This window comes from Citrus sinensis, chromosome 9 (genome assembly GCF_022201045.2).
Source record: "Citrus sinensis cultivar Valencia sweet orange chromosome 9, DVS_A1.0, whole genome shotgun sequence".
Classification (NCBI taxonomy): Eukaryota; Viridiplantae; Streptophyta; class Magnoliopsida; order Sapindales; family Rutaceae; genus Citrus; species Citrus sinensis.
The window spans coordinates 11,878,554-11,895,193 of record NC_068564.1 but is presented as its reverse complement, the minus strand read 5'-3'; the positions used below and the strand labels follow the sequence as shown (position 1 = coordinate 11,895,193).

The following is a 16,640-nucleotide window of genomic DNA, read 5'->3' as shown; positions in this document are numbered from 1 at the left end:
CGAGGCAGCCCCTCAATAAAATCAATTGTGACTTCCTTCCAAACTTGGGCTGGTAGTGGAATAGGTTGAAGTAACCCCGCGGGAGTAGTGGCCAAGTACTTATTCTGCTGGCAGATGGTGCATTCCCATACAAATCTGGTGACATCCTTGCGCATACCTATCCAATATAATTCTGCCGCTAAGCGTAGGTAAGTTTTTGTTTCTCCCGAATCTCCCCCAATCGGAGTGGTGTGAAACTCTCCTATGAGAGCAGAAAGAAGCTTAGAAGTCTGAGGAATAACCAGCCGACTCTTGTAGAACAATACTCCATGCTCAACTGAGAACCCCACGTGAGATTGTGTACCTGAAGTTATGTCTTCCCTTAGTTTCTTCAGAAAGGTATCCTCTGCTAACTCAACCTTTAAGGAATCCCAATGTTGCCACTGAGGAATTGCCAAAGCTGAACACTCTGCTGGTTCTGTTAAGCGTGAGAGTGCATCCGCTACTCAATTACTTGCCCTACTACGATATTGAATATCAAAATCATATCCCATGATTTTGGTGATCCATTTTTTATATTCAACTCCAACAATCCTCTGCTCCAAAAGAAATTTTAAGCTCTGTTGGTCTGTTCGCACAATGAATCGCCTTCCTAGCAAGTACGGCCGCCATTTCAGGATTGCAAACACTATGGCCATTAGTTCTTTCTCATATATGGACTTAAGGCGAGCCCGAGGCCCCAAAACTTGGCTGTAGTAAGCTACTGGCTGTTGCCCCTGTATTAGAACAGCTCCTAACCCAAAACCAGATGCATCAGTCTCAACAATAAATGGCTTTGTGAAATCAGGCATTGCCAACACAAGGACCGAAGACATAGCTTGTTTGAGTTCTTCAAATGCCGCTACAGCTTCTGGACTCCACCCAAACCTATCTTTCTTGAGTTGATCAGTCAAAGGCGATGCGATTCTAGCATATCCAGCCACAAACTTTCTATAATACCCCGTCAATACCAGAAATCCCCTTAACGCTTTCAGATTAGTGGGCGTCGGCCACGAGTTCATGGCTTGGATTTTACTTGGATCCGCTGCCACCCCTTGTCCAGAGATGATATGGCCTAAGTATGCCACTTGAGTCTTTCCAAACTCACATTTTTTTCGGTTGGCATAAAGGTTTGTTGGCCTGCAATTTTCCCAAGATGAGTGCCAAGTGCTGCTGATGGGATTCCACTGAAGGGCTGTAAATTAGAATGTCATCGAAGAACACTAGCACAAACTTCTGAAGATAAGGCTGGAAGACATCATTCATCAAGGATTGGAAAGTCGCCGGGGTATTCGTTAGTCCGAAAGGCATGACGAGAAACTCGTAGCGTCCATCATGCGTTCGAAAAGCAGTCTTATGAACATCTTGACTACTGACTCTGATTTGATGGTAGCCCGACTTTAAATCTAGCTTGGAAAAAATTCTGGCACCATGTAACTCATTTAGGAGTTCGTCAATGATAGGGATGGGATACTTATCTGGTACCGTCGCTTTGTTGAGAGCCTTGTAATCCACACAAAAACGCCACGATCCGTCTTTCTTCTTAACCAACAAAACTAGGCTCGAGAATGGACTATTGTTGACTTGGATTATTCCCGCATCTAACATCTCCTGAATCAGTCTTTCGATCTCATCCTTCTGGGCATAAGGATAGCGGTATGGTCGGACACTAACAGGTTGACTGCCTTCTTTGGGCAAAATGGAATGCTCATGTCCCCTGGTAGGTGGTAAGCCCATGGGCATGTTAAAAACCAATTCGTATTCTGCTAGGACTTGGTTTAGATTAGTTGGCACCTCAGGGCTCACTTCGCACAGACCTTCAAATTGATTACATTCCACCAGAATTCCAGCCCCCTCGTGCTTAATGGTGCACATCATTGCCTTCAATGAAACCAAAGTCTTGCCAAGGGAAGGATCCTCTCGTAGAGTAACAGATTCATTTCCAAGCATGAACTTCATCACCTGTGTCTTCCAATTTGTGTGTCATCCCCAAAGTTTCAAGCCACTGAACTCCTAATATAGCATCCGAGCTCCCCAACCCAAGCGGCAAGAATTCCTTTACAATATCTATTCCCTGTAGATGAATAGTCACTCCCCGACATAAACCTTCTCCCCTTACAGCCGCTCCAGTACCCATAGTCACCCCAGAAGCCCCAGTTTTAACAATGGGTATCTACATCTTACTAACCAAATCTAGAGAAATAAAATTGTGGGTTGCACTTGAATCAATCAGTACCACCACCTCTTGCTCCCCGATAGTCCCCTTAAGCTTCATCGTCTTTGGTGTAGTCAGACCAACCACCAAGTTAAGAGAGACCTCTACCACTTGATTAATTTCGGCCGTTTCCAGTTCGGGATCGCCTTCACCCGAACCTTCTTCCTCTTCCTGCTCTGCTTCGTCCATGTCATAGGTGAGAAGGACAGTCAATTCTTTCTTCTTGCAATGATGCCCAGGTGCCCACTTTTCATCACATCGATAACATAGTCCATTCTCTCTTTTATTTTGTAATTCTAAATCGGACAACCTCCTAACCTCTCCCGAAAATCGAGCTGTGTTATGATTTACCCCAAACGAAGATCGCGAAGCTTCAGAATGGAAGTTCACACCTCGCGTTGACCCTCCTGCTCGATGAAACCCAGTGTCTGCTTTGTGGGCCTTGGTCACCCACAGTTTCTCCTCAATCTTTTGGGCTAAGTCCATGGCCCGGCCCAAATTACTGGGTTCCATGATCTGAACCTCGACCCGGATTTCAGGCTTCAACCCCTTGATAAAATTTCCCAGAGCTAGTTCGTCTGTAATGTTCTCCAACGGCGCTAAAAATTCGATGAATTTCCGGCGGTATTCTCGCACACTGCTATCTTGAGTAAGGGCTAGCCATTGTTCATAGAGAGAACTAGCTTGGCTTACTCGGAATTGTTTCAAGATTAGTACCCTCATCTCTTCCCAAACCACTATGGATCTCTTCCTATTCTCCTATTGATACCACAACATGGCATCTCCCTCGAAAGCTATTATCGTCGCCTCAAGTTTTTCTTCATTGGATAACTGATTTACGGAAAAACATCGTTAAGCCTTCAGAATCCAGCCATCCGGATTTGAGCCATCGAACAATGGCATCTCAAGTTTTCGGAATCGGAAATCAGGGCGAGTTCCGCCTGAGTCCCTTTATACGAATTCGAGCCTCCCGTATCCTCCTGAAGTTTGATGAACTATTCGAATCGTTTGTTCATCGTCTGTATTTCATCCTTCAACGATCCCATTTCCCGTTGAAACTCCTCCTGCGCAGCAACCATCGCCACCTCCATGGAATCCATTCGTTGAGCAACATTTTTGCCAGTCATTTTCCAGGTACGTGACTGCTCTGATACCAATTTGATAAGCCTTGAACTGAAATGGTTAGATAAGCAACACAGTAGAGAGCATAATGTTGTTGGAAGTAGGAAAAACTGGCATTTATCTACAGAAATAAACCAAAACACCCAAGCATTCGAGAGGCTTGGTATCTCTCCCAAAATGAGCAAGCTCACTACAAAATAATTCTCTGGATCCCCCTCCCAAAAAACCAGCTCCTCTCCATATAACCTCCTCACTTCTACGCCTAAATAGAATAACAGAAAACTCTAACAAATTATCAAAACCGAATACCATCAACTTATTACTAGCAGAAATGCATAACAAACTCCTCTCTATACTACTTGATGACACGTCAGCCACGATTGGTATTTCCGGAATTACCCTTCTGCCTTGCATATGTGAAACGCACTTGTGGCCTAACAAGATGATGAAGAATGAGAGTGCTTTTCTTCTTGCTTGGTTGGGTATTGGTGGAATCATTCTTTTTCAAAGTATTGCTCTTGTGGCTTCGGGTATGTTAATTGATGAAAAATAGAGCCCTTGTTGTTAAATTTTGTTGATGCATATATTGCTTTGCTTTTCAATTCCAGATGAGTAATTTGGTAATTTAGTTGAATTTTTGTGATTTTTTTCCCTTTTGCCTGGAAGATTCCTTGAATTGAATAATTAGTACACTTGATTAGATTGATTTCATAGACTAGTTATTAGTTAAAAACTAATGTGCCAATTGTTATCCTTAAAAGTGTAAATTTTAGAGTTTAGGAGTAGACTTGATTGTTCAAATTCAGCGAACAAAGATTAATTTTTAAATAACAACTTCGCAAAATTATAATCTTTATTGCCAATCAGTTGATTTTGCATGCTATAGAAGTTTAAGCCGTCACAGGAAGTGCCTAGTGCTGGAGTTTTTCTAGATAGTATTTTCCTCTCATTTCTCTTGACAATTGAGCTGAAGTCCAAACAAATGACATGCCATCATATTTCTAAACAAAATCTCTATTTAATAGCTAAGATATTTAGGATCTTGGTCTAATGAACTTGAGACCAACCTCCAAGTCCACATGAAAGTGCAGTCGCATACAAACATATGATGAACTAGTTGGTAAAATGTATCAAAACCTTGCCTGTCAGCCTAAATCTTAGGTACACGATCATGTAAATATACTTAAGTTGGCTATCTTTTGTAAGATTTGCTGGCCCTGCAAAACGAACCAAATTAAAAATTGAGTTCTTAACTGATGTGCATGTGCTCCAGATAGGTTTCAGATATTTTTAAGAAGCTCAGTATTTATTAGTTGTTTCCTCGATTATTGAATCATTCAATGGTAGTTGCATGTCTCATTGATTGCTATTGATAATGCTTTAATTCTTTGTTGCTGTTTTTTTACTTTTTCTGCAGTTGTTAACTGCAGTTTCCTGTTGGTTTCCTGCTGTTTTCTACTATTTTAGTTGTTGTTTCATGTTGTTTTCCTGATGTTTCCTATGATTTTACTTGTTGTTTGCTGCTATTAGTGTCGATAGCTACTGTTTTATCTAATGTTTGGTGTGTTTTTTTCGCCACTTTTCTTCTTGTTGTTTTACAATATTTTCTTTCATTATCCATTACCTAATTTTGTAGTGGGGACAAATTTATTAGGTACTAGGTTAATGGCAACATGTTGACAATGGATCCAGCGACTCAAATGTATAGAATTCTTAAGCATACAAACCATGAATACCTTTTTCAGGTTGTTTAAATTGTGAAAAAATATGAAATTTTTTGTGGGTTTTTTTTAGACTATCGTTTACGTGAATACCTCTCAGGCAACTGGATATGTTGGTGTTCTTATAAAAACAAGGTATGTATGTTCCATTCTGCTATTTTTGTGCTCTTTGGTACATGGTTTGAGGAAATTAAAATAATCTTTGTTGATTATCCGCTAATAAATTTTGGTATGCGACATAATATTTAATGACCTATGTGAGAATTAATATTGTGACATTGTGTTTGAAGCATCTGATTTCTGTTGATTGGTGCTATTCATTGTACGGTTTTTTAGAAATAAAATTTTAGTTGCAAGAGACTTCATCTAATTTTGATTTTGTAGCTACACTTGAATCCTATTCATGTAGTTGTGTAGCTTCGAACATCAATGGTGGTTTTTTAAATCTGGTGGCTAAAAAGGGAAGAACAATGTTGTGGCGAAGATTTTTTGTTAAATTAAAAGAATTTAAGTAAGTTAAATATATTGGTTCATCGAAGAACGCAGAATTTTTTTCCTCACTGTTATATCATGCTCCAGATCTACTGTATTTGAGATGGATTATACAAGCATAGGGAATTGACAATTGATCAGTATGGGAGCATTTTAAACATGCCCAAGTTAGAAAGTGGAAGTCAGCATGCTCATTTTCGTTGTTGCATGTATATTGATGAAGTGTTGTTCATTAATTGCTACGCTACCGTTGTGGAAAGCATATACTGATGAAGTGTTGATTCAACTATGAATTGTTGTACTCATTTTATTTGATAACTGATAGCTGATAGTGTAGTAGATGGATTTGCTAATTATGATATATGAATTTGAATTATGAATTATGGTTTATGAATTATGAGATTGTGAGTGTATTGTAGAATATTAGTTGTTTTTTAGCTAATAATAATAATAATAATAATATATTCAATTCTCAAAAAACATTAATATTGATAATTCAAATTTGGCACCAATAATATATTTTAATTTTAAAATTAATCTTAATAAATCTTGCCAAATAATATTTAAAATAAATTTAATTTCCTGCCAAATATATTTTAAAAAATTGTCAAAATTCCCTCTAGATTTAATAAAGTTTTAAAAAATTAAATAATTTTATTATTTCTAGACTAATTAATTAAATATGTCATCTTTGTATGACATATAATAGTCATACAAAGATGACATTAATAAATCTTGCCAAATAATATTTAAAATAAATTTAATTTCCTGCCAAATATATTTTAAAAAATTGTCAAAATTCCCTCTAGATTTAATAAAGTTTAAAAAAATTAAATAATTTTATTATTTCTAGACTAATTAATTAAATATGTCATCTTTGTATGACATATAATAGTCATACAAAGATGACATTAATAAATCTTGCCAAATAATATTTAAAATAAATTTAATTTCCTGCCAAATATATTTTACAAAATTGTCAAAATTCCCTCTAGATTTAATAAAGTTTAAAAAAATTAAATAATTTTATTATTTCTAGACTAATTAATTAAATATGTCATCTTTGTATGACATATAATAGTCATGCATTAAAAATGTTTATGATATAAACTAGTCATGCGCAAATTTTTTTTATTAAAATAATTATGACACAATCGTGACAGATAATATGTCATGTATTAGATGATATATAAAAATTATTATCTAAGTTTCTTGACATTAGAATCAAGGACGGTTGTTCAACTGTCATGCTCTATAGCACATGATGGGTAAAAACCATCATAAAGTTCTTTTTTTTTTCCAATAGTGTGTGTAGGCGCCCACTTTGATCTAATGTCATAAGTTTTGCAGAACCATTCATTACCATCCAATTATACTTTTTCGATGTCATCCTTCCACCTTGTTTTAATTTGAAGTCATCAGTAGTCTTTGAATCCTATATACATTTTTAGAAAACTTTTTTTTTTAAGAAGAATTTATGAGATGATATATACCTTCACTCAACCTTCGAAAAAATTAATTCAAAATGTGCAATCCTAATTCCTACGACTAAAAAGAAAATCACAAGCATTGTTTGGGGGCGGGGAAGGAAGAGTGATTGAATTCTTCCACATTTTCTTTTTCATTTATATGTGGGTCCCACGATGTAAAGTGCTTGACTTAAGTTATTTTATTCTTTAGCTGCGGGCGACAGCAAATTCTATTCATACAATTCATGTCACAGATAGCATCTCATATCCACGCAATTCACAATTTCCTGATATCCGCATGTATGCTTATGTATACTTTTCAGTTTACACTCTATAAATGAGAAGCCGATAATACGTTGAATTTTTTTAATCTGCAATTGTATTCAACAAAATGTCTTTCAATGATATTAATCAAGAATTATAAAAGAAAAATTCTATAATACAGTGATTAAAACTGTAGTATCAATGACATGATAAACATAAATTTTGTAAATTTCACATAAAACTAGTTAATAGAAGGTAAAATAAATATATTAGTATAAGAGTGGTAAATTTTTGTTTTAACATCACAAATAAAATAAAAATTTATAAAAATAATGTAAAACATTAAATCAATATTAAAATTTCATTAAACAAAAAATAATTTATTTATTTAATTAAATTAAACAAAGAAAAAATTCATTCATCAATTGAAAACAAAAAAAAAGTGAAATAAAAACAATTGGAATAAGTTTTATTGATTTTGATTAACCATAAATTCTATATTTATTCTAAGATATTCATACTTTTTTTTTCATTTTCTATCATAGTATTATTTACCGCACAAGTCCATTAAGCAAAATTATTTTTCTTGATGTGGATCAAGGCAAAATAAAATAAAAAGATATCCTTATAGTACTAGATATATATGATATATCAATAAAATTAGATCTAATTTTCTGTTTTATGCATACTTCATTAAGCTTTTAACTATGCTTCTCACTTTTATTTAAAGATTATTTGAGGTTATTGCCGAGGAAGTTTTGAAGGATGTAAAATTACCTTATCTTATAAACAGCTTTGAAAAATATGAAAAGAATAGTTATTCAAATTCCAATTTTGAGAATAAATTTGATCCTTAGTAAAATTCACATTTATCATCACATGTGTTAAATAAACCCAAAGCTTCGTTATTCAATTTAGAAACAAAATCAGCAAATATATAAGGTGATCATTATTATAATGAGTTTTTATTTTATACTTGTAAAGTTTTTAATAATTCTTATGTTAATTTACTTGTTTTACATTGAATTTACAAGTTTTATGTTTTAGTTAGCTAATTGATGTTTTATTTTACATTTAATGTTGATTACAAGTTTTATGTTATATTAGGGTTTTTTTTTATTTACTAATGATACACCAATTTACTATTTTTATGTTAATTTACTTATTTTACTTTCTATTTACAATTCTTATGTTTCATTTACATAATTTATATTTTATTTTACATTTGAAGTTGATTTACAAGTGTTATGTTACATTTGTAAGTTTTAATTTTGTTTAGTAATAATACTCCAATTTACCACTCCTATATTAATTTACTTATTCAATCTTTGTTTTACAAGTCTTATGCTCCATTTTCACAATTTTATGTTTTGTTTTATACTTAATGTTGATTTATAAGTTTTATGCTACATTTATAAGTTTTTTTTTTTCATTTACAAATATACACCAATTTATCACTCCTGTGTTAATTTGCTTATTTTACCTTTCATTTACAAGTCTTATGTTCTGTTTACACAATTTATGTTTTATTTTGTACTTAATTTTGATTTACAAGTTTTATGTTACATTTCCAAGGTTTTGTTTTGTTTACCAATAGGACACCAATAGCCACTATTTGACATTAAAAAGTGTACATTTAATAGGGATAAAACTATCAATTTTTTACTTACAGTGTCGATTAATGCATTCATTATTCCTAAATTATCTTAACACTCCTCAAATATATTTGTATGTTAAATTAATTTGTAATATGTTAATTTTATTTTAATTTTATATTGTACATAATTTTAAGAATAAAGAGGAGTTGGAACCTGGAAGCGAGAAACAAATAAGAATTGCTGGAACCATTTGGAATGCATTATTGAGGAGATGTAATAAATTAAAATATTAAATAAAAAAAAAGTGAGCAAACATGCTCGTGATGGTCAAGTGGCTATTTTGCCACTTGACCATCACACTTCTCTCTCTCTCTCTCTCTCTCTCTCTCTCTCTTTATATATATATTATAAAAAATTAAAAAAACTAAAAAATAATAAAATAAAAGAAGAGGATGCATTGCTCGCCTATAAAAGGCAAGCGGAAAACAGTAGTAGAGTGAGGGAGAGAACAAGAGGGAAGTTGAGGAATTCTTTCTTTTTATTTTTTTTAGAAGTTTGTTAAATAAAATGAATGTTTTTCTTTTCAATATAACTGTGGCACATTAGGTATTTGATCCCATATTTATCCACACAAATGGTTTGTTGAAAATTAAATGGAAAAATAAGTAACTGGCAAAAAAAATGCAAAATATAAATTTGGGAGAGTATTGTAACCATAATTTCAAATCCAAGAGTGGATCTCGTAACCTTAGCATATTTTTAGATTGATTCCTATTAATTTCTTTTCCAACATTTAATTTTCTTTGTGAAATAAATTAAGTAGTAGGTTTTAAATTTCCTGTGGTTTAATCTCGGACTCACTGGATTATATTATAATTAGACACTCTTATACTTAGGAGTAATAACACTTTTGAGTCGTGTCAACCACTCTTATGTTAATTTACTTATTTTATCTTTCATTTACAAGTCTTATATTCTATTTACACAATTTATATTTTATTTTACACTTAATGTTGGTTTGCAAGGTTTATGTTCCATTGTATGTTATCATTTTGTTTACCAATAACACCCCAATTTACTATTCCTATGTTAGTTTAATTCTTTTAACTTTCATTTATAAATCTTACATTTTATTCACACAATTTATACTTTATTTTACACTTAATATTGATTTACAAGTTTTATGTTACATGTGTAAGTTTTTATTTTGTTTATTAATAATACACCAATTTACCATTCGTATGTTAATTCAATTCTTTTACCTTTCATTTATAAGTCTTATGTTCTATTTACACAATTTAAGTTTTATTTTACACTTAATATTGATTTACAAATTTTATGTTACATTTGTAAGTTTATATTTTGTTTACCAATAATATACCAATTTACCATTTCTATGTTAATTTAATTCTTTTTCCTTTCACTTATAAGTCTTTCGTTCTATTTACACAATTTATGTTTTATTTTACACTTAATATTGATTTACAAGTTTTATGTTACTTTTGTAAGTTTATATTTTGTTTACCAGTAATTCACCAATTTACCATTCCTAGCTTAATTTACTTTTTTAACCTTTGATTTATAAGTCTTATGTTCTATTTACATAGTTTATAATTTATTTTACATTTAATGTTGATTTACAAGTTTTATATTAAATTTACATGTCATATGTTTTATTTACATAATTCATGTTTACATACGGTATTGATATCGTGATTTTAATCATGGCATTATAGAATAACCCTAAAATTGAGAGGAAAACTAAATTTTATAAACAAGAGTTTTCCAAATTAATGACAGCTTATAATTATGCAAGTAATATAGTTTTCATTGATTTAACTATTCCATTTATAGATTTACAGGAGAGAGGAAAGAGAAAATTGGAATAGGAGAAAAAATAAAATTAAACATTAAAAAAAGAGAGAAAAATATTAATGAAGTTAGAAATTCTTATCATCTAATGTTAACGCTTCATTCTTATTTCCATTTTACAACACTCAATCATTTAACATTATTATTGTTGTTGTTGTTGTTGTTGTTAGTACTACTACCACCATCTTCTTTACCAATCCTCAGATAAATTCATACTGAACGATCTTTTAGCCAAAAGTTTCAACACACTTATCCTTAGCCAGACCTGACTTTAAGAATGCAAAATGAATTTAGATTTAGTGTTGAACTGAGTTTTTTACTAATTCTTTAAAAAGATACAATTAGTAGTTATTAAATAAGAATATAAAACTAATTAAATCTTAAATCTTAATTATGTATTGTTATACATGCATGTGAGGCAGCTCGGGTCAACATTGGATCCAAATCCATGGCAAATAACTCTCCAAATCCATCATTTCCTCTAAGACAAAGTGATCAAATGGCCCCTTATTCTCTGCTCCATGATGTGCTAATAATTTATATATTAACTTAATATTTCATTAACTTAATTTTATGTCAAATTGTATTCTCTTATGTTAATTTTTATCTTAATTTTAATATTTTGTTGTTTTAGGTATAATCTAGGATTAGAGAGGAGTTAAATCATAACATTCAGAAAGAAATCTAATTGAAAGAATCAGACAGGGAAAAAAATAAAGAAATTTAATTGAAACAAATCAAGGAAGATTTACCATCATGCATGCAATCACGTGGGGGAGGGGGGGGGGAGGGAACATTTAAGATTTAGTTGACAAATATGGCATGTACGTGAACTTGAGCTTTTGAATTTGCAATATAATGGCCTAAGAACTTAAAGGTTGCTTGGCTTACTTTTGTGAGTTTGTCTTTTTAATCCTTTTGGGTTAAGGATTTGAAGGTCACCGATTGAGCATTACAAAAAGAAGAAAACAGGGCAAAAGGCGAAGTAGCCTCACGAATAGAATCAGGTAGAAGCACCCGCAAGACATCCAAAGAGAAGCCAGATTAATTCTTGAGTTTTTCTTTCCCTCTTCTTTATTGCTGTGCTTGAATGTTCCCTACAATGTTTATGAATTCTTTTTATATTCCAATGAAATAATTTATTTTTCTAGGGCTACAACGTAGCCTAATTATGAAATTTAATTCCATAAATCTATGTTATTTTTAGTTTATTATTCCATGATTGGGTGTTCATTATTGTGCTTCATGCTTTTAAATATCTGGCCAATATTTGAATGATTTGAGAATATATAATGAGAGCAAGAGGAGATTTATGTATTTTTCCTATATGTAATAGATGTCATGAATTGAACGAAAGACAGAGATGTGCCAACGTGATTCGTGCAGTTTTATCTAATAACTTCCATAGAACTTAATGAATTTTTACATATTTAAATTCACTTAGAGATATAGTTAGTTAATATATGAGGGTATTTTTTTTATATTATTCAAGATAAGATATTGAATAGATTAGGGAAATTCACTATCAATATGCATGATATTCTTTAATAGTATCGATGGAGGATTAAATTGTATTGGTTATAGGGAAATCATATGTCCTAATGTCTAAATCTCTTGGTGATTTTTATTACTGCTTGCATCTTTATTTAATTTTTAGTTATTTTATTTTATCTAGTTTTTAATCGAAATTCACTTATTCAGTTATTCAAATAGAATAGGGTTAGAATAATTGAAGTAACTAATAGAATATACAATCTCTATATGACGATACTCTACTCTTCATTATATTACTCGTATTGACTACTACACTTGCTAATACGCAACAAGTTTTTGACTCCGTTGCTGGGAATTTTTTGGATTAGTATTGATACCAACTAACCTTAGTTTAATTTCAATTTTATTTTTATTTTTATTGTTTTTATTTTATTTTTATTTTCTTGTTTAATTTTATAAGACATTCAAGAAGTTTTGATTTATTGCCTTTTGATGCAGAGATTGAATGTACCTATAGAAGGCTCAACAGGGAAAGAAGAGAAACTTTACAAGAACAACAACTAATTATGGCTTAAAAAACAATACAAGAAAATAGAGATGCAAGACTTTTACAAGATTATGTTGTGCCTACAATTAGTGGTACTCGCTCAAGTATTGCACGCTGTGCTGTTCAAGCCAATAATTTTGGTACTCTTCATTATATTACTCATGTTGACTACTACACTTGCTAATACGCAACAAGTTTTTGGCTCCGTTGCTGGGGATTTTTTGGATTAGTATCGATACCAACTAACCTTAGTTTAATTTTAATTTTATTATTATTTTTATTATTTTTATTTTATTTTCATTTTCTTGTTTAATTTTATAAGACATTCAAAAAGTTTTGATTTATTGCCTTTTGATGCGGAGATTGAATGTAACTATAGAAGGCTCAACAGGGAAAGAAGAGAAGCTTTGCAGGAATAACAACTAATTATGGTTGAAAAAACAATACAAGAAAATAGAGATGCAAGACTTTTACGAGATTATGTTGTGCCTACAATTAGTGGTACTCGCTCAAGCATTGCGCATTGCGCCATTCAAGCCAATAATTTTGGGATAATCCAGATGATTCAGATGTTAGTACAATTTTTTGGGATGCCGAATGATGATCAAAATGTTCATATTGCAAATTTCCTAGAAATTTATGTATGACATATTTCAGCAAAATGGTGTCTCAGACAATGTTTTCAAACTAAGGCTTTTTCCCTTCTCACTTAGGGACAAAGCAAAAGAATGGTTGAACTCGCTCCCTACTGATACAATCATAACATGGGATGACTTAGCGCAGTAGTTTTAGCAAAGTTTTTCCCTTAGTAAAAGCAACCAACTTAAGGAATGACATTACAACATTTGCTCAATTTGAGATAGTCACTATATGAAGCATGAGATAGGTACAAAAACCTACTAAGAGAATGTCCACATCACGGTATACCAATTTGGCTTCAGCTATAAACAATTTACAATGGTTTGGGATCTACAACTAGAACAATGATTGATGCTGCAACAAGAGGAACTTTAATCGGAAAAACACCACAAGCAGCTTATGAATTGCTGGAGGAGATGGTCTCTAATAATTATCGATGGTCTTAAGAGTAATTAATACCAAGGAGAACTGTAAGAGCCCATAATGTTGATGTTGTCACAGTTTTAACTGAACAGATGATTGCTTTATCTAATAAGCTGGAACATCTGAATATTAGTGCTATTCAAACGCAAGTGTGTGAATTATGTGGGGGAAATTACACCATTATTAACTACCAAGTTCTTTTGCATCATTATCTACTAAACAAACTCATTATGTGTCAAACTTCTAGAGGTAACAAAACAACCTGTATTCTAATACCTACAATTCTGGCTAGAGAAACCATCCGAATTTGTCATAAAAAAACACTCAAAATACATTGAAACCACCTCTAGGATTCCAATAATAAGAAAATAAGTCAAATTTGGAAGATGCTAAAATTTGGAAGATGCTCTTACCCAGCTTAAAACGAATATGTCTCAATTCATGACCAAAATACAGACAACTTTTGAAAATCAAGCTGCATCAATCAAGAACCTCGAGGTACAAGTAGGTTAGATTGCAAACTTACTATCCAACATACCACAAGGCTCCCTGCCAAGCAACACTGAGACAAATTCAAAGGAAAAAAATGAATGCAATTATGGTTCGAAGTGGTAAACAATTTAAAGAGTCTCCAAAAGAAGTAAAGGAAGTTGAAGAAGATAACATGGAGCAAAATAAGGACACTATTAGAACACTTGAGACAATAAGTTCAGATAGTCCACTATCACAACAATCAGCACTAGTCAAAGCCTATATCCCTCCAATCTTGTTTCCTTAGTGTCTTCAGAAAAATAAATTAGATAAGCAGTTTTCTAAATTTCTTGAAGTTCTTAAAAAGTTGCATATTAATATTCCTTTTGCAAATGTATTAGAACAAATGTCGAGCTACACTAAATTCATGAAAGAAATTTTATTTAAACAAGAGAAAACTAGAAGAGCATGAAATAATGTTGTTCACTAAAGAGTCCACTGCAATTTTATAGAATAAATTACCACCGAAGTTGAAAGATCCAGGGAGTTTTTTTATTATTTGCACTATTGGAAATTCTTATTTTGATAAAGCTTTATGTGATTTAGGTGTAAGTATTAATTTAATCCCTCTCTTTGTTTTTAAGAAATTAGGACTTGGTAAACCAAAGGCAACAACTATTTCTCTTCAATTGACAGACATCTCTATAAAGTATCCGAGAGGTATGATTGAGGACGTACTTACTAAGATCGACAATTTTATATTTCTTATAGATTTTATTATTTTGGATATGACTGAAGATCAGGAATGCAAATCATTTTAGGCTGACCATTCTTGGCCATGGGAAGAACTCTTATTGATGTCCAAGAAGGAAAACTAATCATTAGGGTGCAAGATGAGCAAGTCACTTTCAATGTCTTCGAAGCAATTAAATGTCCATCTAAAATCGACACATGCCTTTAAATAGACATCATTGATAAAAAAAAAAGTAATTGAAAGCTTTCACAATATAATGTTGAATGACTCATTAGAATGATGTATTGTTCACTATGGGACTACTCAATTAGAAGAGCTTGGTAGGAGTCCTTATCGACCAAAACCTTCAATAGAGGAACCTCCAAAACATGAGCTTAAGCCTCTACCCTCTCATTTGATATATGCTTATTTAGATGATAACTCTAAGCTACCAGTTATTATTTCTTTTACTTTGACAGATCTTGAACATGAAAAGCTACTTTGTGTTTTTAGAGACCACAAAACTGCTCTAGAATGGACTATTGTTGACATCAAGGAAATAAACCTTTCAATTTGCATGTACAAAATTCTAATGAAGAAGATTTATAAGCCTACAATGTAGCCACAAAGATAGCTAAATCCAAACATGCAAGAAGTGGTTAAGGCAGAGGTGCTTAAATTGATGGATGCTAGGATAATTTACCCAATTTCTAATAGTTTACGGGTGAGACTAGTGCAAATGATACCAAAGAAGGGCAAAATGATAGTCATGAAATATAAAACCAATGAACTTATCCCAACAAGGACAACCACAGGTTGGCGGGTATGCATGGATTATAGGAAACTTAATGTTGTTACTAGAAAATACCACTTTTCACGGCCTTTGTTTGATCAAATGTTGGAGAGACTTGCTGGCCATACTTACTATTGCTTTTTAGATAGATATTCAGGCTATAATCAAATCAATATAGCACCAGAAGATCAAGAGAAAACCACCTTCACATGTCCTTATGGAACATTTGCTTATAGAAGAATGACATTCGGTTTATGCAATGCACCCACTTTTCAGCGTTGTTTAATGGTTATATTTTTTTATATGGTGGAGAGATTTATTAATGTGTTTATGGATGATTTCCCGATTTTTGGATCTTCATTTGATCATTGTTTGAACAATTTAGATCTAGTTTTGCAGCGATGTGAAGAGACCAACTTAGTTTTAAATTAGGAAAAATGTCACTTTATAGTGTAAGAAGGCATTCTACTAGATCATCATATTTCTATTAAAGAAATTGAAGTGGATAGAGCAAAGATTGAAGTCATTGAGAAGTTACCACCACCGACTTCCGTGAAAGCTATAAGAAGTTTTATAGGCATGCCGGGTTTAATCGACGTTTTATTAAAGATTTTTCAAAGGTAACGAAACCTTTATGCAACCTTTTACTCAAGGATGTTCTTTTTAATTTTACTGACGAGCGTTTGCAGGCTTTTAATACTTTGAAAGAAAAACTAACCTCAGCTCCAATAAATATGGCATCTCATTGGGATCTATCTTTTGAGCTTAT

The 16,640-nt window shown here is 32.3% G+C and overlaps 1 long non-coding RNA gene across 1 annotated transcript; it reads left to right on the top strand.

Annotated features, from left to right (window-relative positions):
• The first annotated feature begins 3,454 nt into the window (after positions 1-3,454).
• On the top strand, positions 3,455-5,951 carry LOC127900019 (uncharacterized). The gene is made up of 2 exons (XR_008051962.1): positions 3,455-3,885; positions 5,010-5,951. It is a non-coding gene; the product is annotated as an uncharacterized LOC127900019 (long non-coding RNA).
• The last annotated feature ends 10,689 nt before the right edge of the window (positions 5,952-16,640 follow it).